The following is a 6,715-nucleotide window of genomic DNA, read 5'->3' as shown; positions in this document are numbered from 1 at the left end:
ATTTGTAAAATAGGACTGTTTAAAAATTAAAAGGTTTTGGCAGGGAGATTAAAGGTGGTAGTGAGTGATGGGGTGTTACTTACCATTGACTTAAGGGCAGAAGCTGGGTGGTGAAGCTGGAGTTGCCTGCTTCTCAGTTTGGGTTCTAGCTGCAGTAATGTGGGTCACAGCTGCAGGGGGCGCCATTCTTACCTTTCTTTGTGCATCTTTACCAATATGTTTTACGCTTACCAGAGATAGAGTGGTCTTTCCTGCTTTGAAGCTTTCTTGTGTCTTCAAATTGTGCCAAAATTTTAGTGATATGTAGCTTCTGAGAGCAATCAAATTTCATCAGCAGTATTTTATTCTAACCAAGGGTCAAAATTCAACTTCTTATAACCTAGACTGATCACTAAGCGGCCTGAGGGACTCCGAGTTAGTAGGCCCTGAGATTATTCTTAATGAAACACCATCCTCAGTGAGTCATGGAGTCTTCTATCCCATACGCTCCTTTTTCCTCCCCTTCACTTTCTAAGATATTCAGGTAGGTGTTGCACATTTTGTGGATTAGAAAATGCAAAATCACAAAGATGTGCATTAGTTCCCCTGGGCAGGATTTGTCAGTGGGTCAGTGTAGCTCAGTGTACATCCTGTCGACGGGAAGGGCAATCTTTCAGCTTTGCAGAGTCATCCTCACCATTCTCATCTCCATCTTTGTCAGTAATGATGATGTCCACCAGCCCGTCCCAGCTCTTGAATAGAATTCAACTGAAACTGCACATTACTTTTGGTAGTGATCCGGTTTGAAACACTCAGCACAGCAAAGCAGGTCCCTCCCACAGAGCGTTTCTCAAACTTCTACACTCGAAAGTCAGAAAAAAGTTCTCACACAGACTCAGCTTTTTCTCACCATGAGCACTTTTCTCTTTAGTTTTGACCCAGTGCAACAAAACAAATGCAAGGTTAAATTAAAAATGCTAGAGACCAGCATAACCACAGTTAAAATCATGACTTTACTGTGCCAATGCTGTTTTAGTTACAAATACACACATCTTTATTTAGAGTGGCAGTCATTTAACAATTCTCCTTATGATATTAATGAAATACTATGCAACAAGAGCATCTTCTGCATTTATTTCTCTGGGCTGCCCCTGGCTATCGCAGACTAATTCTTAGAACGAAGCCTTATGTGGTCATCTTATCATGTAAGTGCTGATTCCTTAGGACCTCACTTCCTTGCTGGATGGGACAGCCATCTAGCAGTATGGCGTGTAATGATTCATTTCTGTACTCTTTCTCTCTATGTGAGCCATTGTAAAATCTTCTTTTGTGCTGGGTCTTGTGGTGTCATTTGGCCTTTTCTTGGCACATGAGCATCACTATGTGTTAAGTACACGTAAGTTCTCTTTCTGCCAGTGTAAGAGATAAAGTCATGTATTATTGTCCTGAAATATCATTTTCCAATATTAAATCATAACCTCAGTTCACTAAGTAAGTGAGGGAACATCTGAGCAATTCTGTTCAGCTAACTTAATTTTCTTATTATTGTTGTACAGAGGGTACATTGTGATAGTTACAAAGGTTCTTACAATATATGATAGTTGAATTCACCCTCCCTCATTCTCCTTTATCCCCTCTCTCCCCATTCCTGGAATAGTTTCAACAGGTCTCATTTTTTTCATTTTCATATATGAGTACATAATATTTCTACCATATTCACCCTCACACACCCTTTGTTATGTCATCCCCCCTCCCACTGATTTCAACCCCCTAGACAGGACCTGTTTTGCCCTCTGATCTCTGTTTTTGAAAAAAAAAAGACATTTTTTGTTTGCTTAAGACAGCTGTACGGGGAGTTTCATTGTGACTTTTCCATATGTATATGGAATATATATATATGGAATTGCTTCATCTCCTCTATTTTTCTCCTTTCTACCTTAGTCCCCTTCTTATGGTGATTTCAACTGGTTTGAAAATTCTATATTCAGTCTTGTATAGGAAGTACATCAACCATATTCACCTTCTTAACTTCCTCCTTTTACTCTCTCCCTATGATACATGATCTTCCTCAGCTATAACTTTAAAGGGTTATTTCTAATTTAAGGCAGAGCTTTCTTTCCATAATGGATGAAAGAATCTGAGAGGCTCAAGTGGTAGAGCACTTGCCTAGCAAGTACGAAGTGCTGAGTTCAAACACAGTACTACAAAAAAGAAGAAGAAGAAGAAGATTAGATCACTAACAGTGAATGGGGGGAGATTTACTGTAATTTTATCGCCTATGTTCATATATGTTGGTGCCGAATTAGCACCTTAATTGAGAAAAATGAAAATTTTGTTGAGGTCCTCTTCTTGGGGGTGGCAAAGTAGAAAGACGTTTAAGAGATACAGCACTCAGGAGCATCAACACAGAGGTAAACCCAGGGAGACACACCTACCACGGTACCCAAATCTAAGGAGACCATCCAGACAGATCAGAATGTCATCATCTCAACGCCCCTGAGACAGGAACAAGTGTTGTCCTCATTGCACAGATGAGGACATGGAGCAGTTCAATGATAGGCTGGGTAGAGCCAGTATTCAAGCCAATGGGAGTGACAACACCAGTGCCACACAGCTGCAATTCATTAGTCACATTCTTATTTTATCTTGCTGTTTTAAAAAATAACATTTTACTGGCTTTCATGATGACATTTTCAACACATTTCTATTGTGCTTTGGCCATCTTTACCCTATCACCCTCCCCTGGGCCCATCCCACTGGTCCCCATCCTCTTCCCATACAGTCTTCATTCTACTTTCTTTCTGTTTTTTAAAGGCTTAAAATGTATTTTAATAAGTTGATGCTGCATTACTACTCCATTACTTAGAAAAACTCCAACTTTAAGGTGTCAGGGACAAATCAAACATTATACCAAAAAAAAAAAGCACAGCATTTAACTACATGGTAGGCAAGGCTAAGAGCTACTGTCAGACCTTCAGTATTCAGCAACCCTGTTCCCAAGATTGTACCAGGCCTATCAAGAAAAGCTGTGAAGAGCAAAATCACAGCTTGAGTTGTCCTCACCCAAGACAAAGATGGAGGCAAGGTAACACAAGATTTTTTTTTAGATATACTAAAATGAAAATCTCTAAGAGAAAATGTCTTCCTTAGGACATAAAGGGGTAATATATGGGATATAACAGAACCGTGATGTATGCAATCTGTGACCTCTGTGGACATTTGCCTGAATTTTCACCTGGGAGCAAATGGAGGAATGGGGCTAGGTCATCGGGGGATGTTTGGTTTTTGTGGTATATATGGCAGTGTCTGTGGAGTTGAGGGATGTAAGAATGAGAAAGCAAATAAACATGATGGACACAAAAGATTAATGGGGCTCTAAATAGATCCAATTGGTTCCCAGGGCACTCAGCAATCACATTTGAGACTTCAGGAATGCACCTCACAGAATTGCTAACAGTACCCCACACAGAGCTGATTTGTTAAATACCACCCCTCCCTTGCCCTCTGCCTCTAGGTACATTCCCTAGAGTAGCACAGGCAGGGAAGATCTATTTATTGGGAGGAATCCCCCAACACTTTTCCAGGGTAGAATTCTGGCTAGTCCAAAAAGGGTCCTTCTTTTAAGGGTTTTGGGAAACTAGTCACGGCAACTTTATTAGTATGGGCGACGTTTGTTGGGAGTAAATTCAGCTCCAGGAGCTGCACGGTTGAATGCAGGAGGAATTCCACCATTTGCCCCAATTCCTTCCATTGTAGCAGCTTGGCCAAAGCGCTCAGCGGTTGGTGGGGTCAATCCCAAGATTTCATCGGCATAGTGGCAGGTCCTGGAGGAGCTGGGGTACCAGCTGGCTACAGGAGCAGGGGGCATGGCGCCTGTGCTGTTTATGCCCATAGCACCTCCCAGAGCCATCTGACCTCTCCTATCTCTTGCTCTTTCGCATCAGGGAAGGTTCCCTTGAATCCTTCCTGCTGCCACCGCGTCATTTCTTCTTGCTGCCGTCGCATTTCTTCCTCTTGGCGCCTACACTCCCCCTCCTGCCTGAGCTCCAGCTGCTTTCGTTTTTTAACCTCTTGGTTAAGCAGCTCTTCCATTCTCCGAAGTTCTTCGTGGCGCCTCATCAGCATGATCTGGGCGAGCTGCCTCCATCTCCAGCTCCAGCTTCCCACGAGCCTCCTTGATACTGCGGTCCACTTCGTCCTGCTGCTGCCTCTCCATCTCAATGAGTGCCTTCCAGCGCATGGCATACTCATACTCAAAGGAGCCAGGCTGTGCACATCTGGGTGGCTGCTCTGGCTCCTTGTGAAGTTGCTGGGTTTTAGAACCAACTTCTCTGGAAGTCCCTGTTCACCATCTAATTGGTCCATGGGCTCCACAGTCAGAGGCGGAGGAAATGTGGTTCGCGGGAAGGAGCCTTCACTGCATCTGTCCAGAGCTTTCCGAGCAGCTGGCTTCCCTGAGAAGTCAGCAGTGCCTTTTCCTGAGGGCCTTCCTCGATCATCCACAATGACTACAGCCCTCTCCACCTGGCCAAACACAGGAAAAGCTTCTTCCAACAGTTCATTGGACACATACTGAGGAAGGTTTCGAAGCGTAAGGGATGCACTATGACAGGCAAAGCGCGCACGCAGCAGCTTTCCACCGAGTGGCTTGTTGTCCAGCTCCACTTCGGCAATCTGCAAGCGTTCTGTTTCCAAGCGAATAAAGCCAAAGCCTTTACCCTTATGAATGAAAACGTCTCCTGCCTTCCCATACTTCTCGGAGAGTTTCCTCATTTCCCCCTCAGTGATGTCAGGGGGAAGATTGTCCACAAAGAGATGGCTACGGTGGGTAAAGGTCTTCTCTCCTGGTTTCCTAAAATTCTTCAGGCCAATTGTCAAGCCTTCATTTTGGCTACTGGCCTGTTGCTCATTTGCAGGTATTGGCGGCGGCGGTGCTGCTGGTGGTGATGCTGATGATGCTTCCTTGGAGTATGGTTCTGCTTCTCCGAGCTAAAGGTTTTATTGCTCTGCATTTTGTCACCCCTGTACCAACAGTTCTCTCCTCAGAGTAACGGTGATGCTACACGGCCTCTACCGTCCCTTCATTCTACTTTCGTACCTTTTTTTAAAAACTCTAGTTCTGCATGAGAGGAAATATGGTATTTGTCTTTCTGAGCCTGGCTTACTTTACTGAACAAGATGATCCCCAGTTCCATCCATCTTCCTGCAAATGAGATAACTTTGTTCTTCTTTATGGCTGAACAAAACTCCATTGTGTACGTAGACCACATTTTCCTATACATCCTTGGGTTGATGGGCACCAAGGCTTCTTCCACAGCTGTTGTGACTAGCGCTGTGGTAACCATGGGAGTGCAGGTCTCTATCCTATGCTGACTTAGAGTTCTGTATTGCTCCTCAAAAAGGAAGAATATGTAAATGGAACTACAGTGCTTTCAATGTCTATGTGAGCATTAGCGATATTGACTTGAAAGGACAGTATACATTTGGTCACCTTCCTTCAAAGCAAATCTATCTTTACAAATTATAAGAGAAAAATGAAAACTTTGCTGGAGTTTTCAGGGGGGAGTTCAAAGGAAAAAGATAGAATTCACAGAGCACATCAAAACTATTTAAAACATCTCCACTAGAAATCTGTTCTTAATTCCTATTAACAGCCCTGTGCCACGACTCCTCACCTGTCATTAGTCTTGTCACAATGAGCTGACCTTGTCCTAGGCTCCACCCACTCTTCTCTCCTTGTCCTCTCAAGTGTCACTCTGTTCAGTAAACAAAGGGCCCGTCTTGGTGTTCTCCATTCTTATAGGCCCGCTGAAACTCACAAGAAACATGGGTCTTGTCCTCACCCTGATATTGTTTGTCACATTCAGATATGTATTCATGTAAGTGTGTATATCTATCTATATAAGTGCTAATATATAGAATAGTTTTCATTCTATTGCCCAAATTGTTTTTTGAAGAATTATTTATATATTTCATGTTAGTTTAAGTTGGCCTTGTAAAAGAAGGGCTCTTTTGTTCATATGAAGGCTACAAACCACTATCTTTACAACATGGTTACAGTGATCACCTGCTAAATCCATGACGTACTCTGAAGTGTCAGGAGATATCAGTAGAAATGCACAGTAAGCAATCACAGGCCATCTCCAGGATTACCAGAACACAAGGGATGTGAGGATGTGGGGATGAAAATGGACTGACCCCAAGGAAAGGATGGATGACAGAATTTCTCAGTTTAGTGCAACAGCAGCCTTAACTCACAAATACACATACAGTCAGGTCTATAACTGCAGCATCTCAGCAGTCCTCACACCGACATCGTGAGACAGTCAAGCACCGTATGTCGTTCCTTCTCATCATGTTTCAGAAGCACAGAGGGACATTGCTCACATCAGGTGATGCTCCCCGCCACCTGAAAACATTGTGGTCTGAGTTCAGCCATTAAAATATGTAATTTTGTGTCATTAAGGATGCTGAGTAATACGAATGACAATAGCTCCTTAAGAGACTGTAATTGTTGAGTGATGGTATGATGAAGACTTGACTGGCCAGGAAAAACGTTGGAAGATGACAAAGTCAGGCCACGCAAGCTTTTAGGTGCTCCTCCCCTTTCTTTTTTTTTCCCCTCTTTGGATTAGATAATACTCATTTCTCCAAGCACAAAGGCCCTAACTTTGGAGATAGTTATTTTAAGAGTAGTATCTAAAAGATAATAGGGTAAGAGTAAGGATAAATGCAT

The 6,715-nt window shown here is 43.1% G+C and overlaps 1 pseudogene; it reads right to left on the bottom strand.

The window, feature by feature from the left end:
• Positions 1-3,072: 3,072 nt before the first annotated feature.
• On the bottom strand, positions 3,073-5,085 carry LOC109686903 (non-POU domain-containing octamer-binding protein pseudogene; annotated as a pseudogene).
• Between the last annotated feature and the right edge of the window lie 1,630 nt (positions 5,086-6,715).

The sequence above is a fragment of the Castor canadensis genome, chromosome 2 (assembly GCF_047511655.1).
Source record: "Castor canadensis chromosome 2, mCasCan1.hap1v2, whole genome shotgun sequence".
NCBI lineage: Eukaryota > Metazoa > Chordata > Mammalia > Rodentia > Castoridae > Castor > Castor canadensis.
The sequence above is the reverse complement of the archived record's forward strand: the minus strand, read 5'-3'. Positions and strand labels throughout refer to the sequence as shown.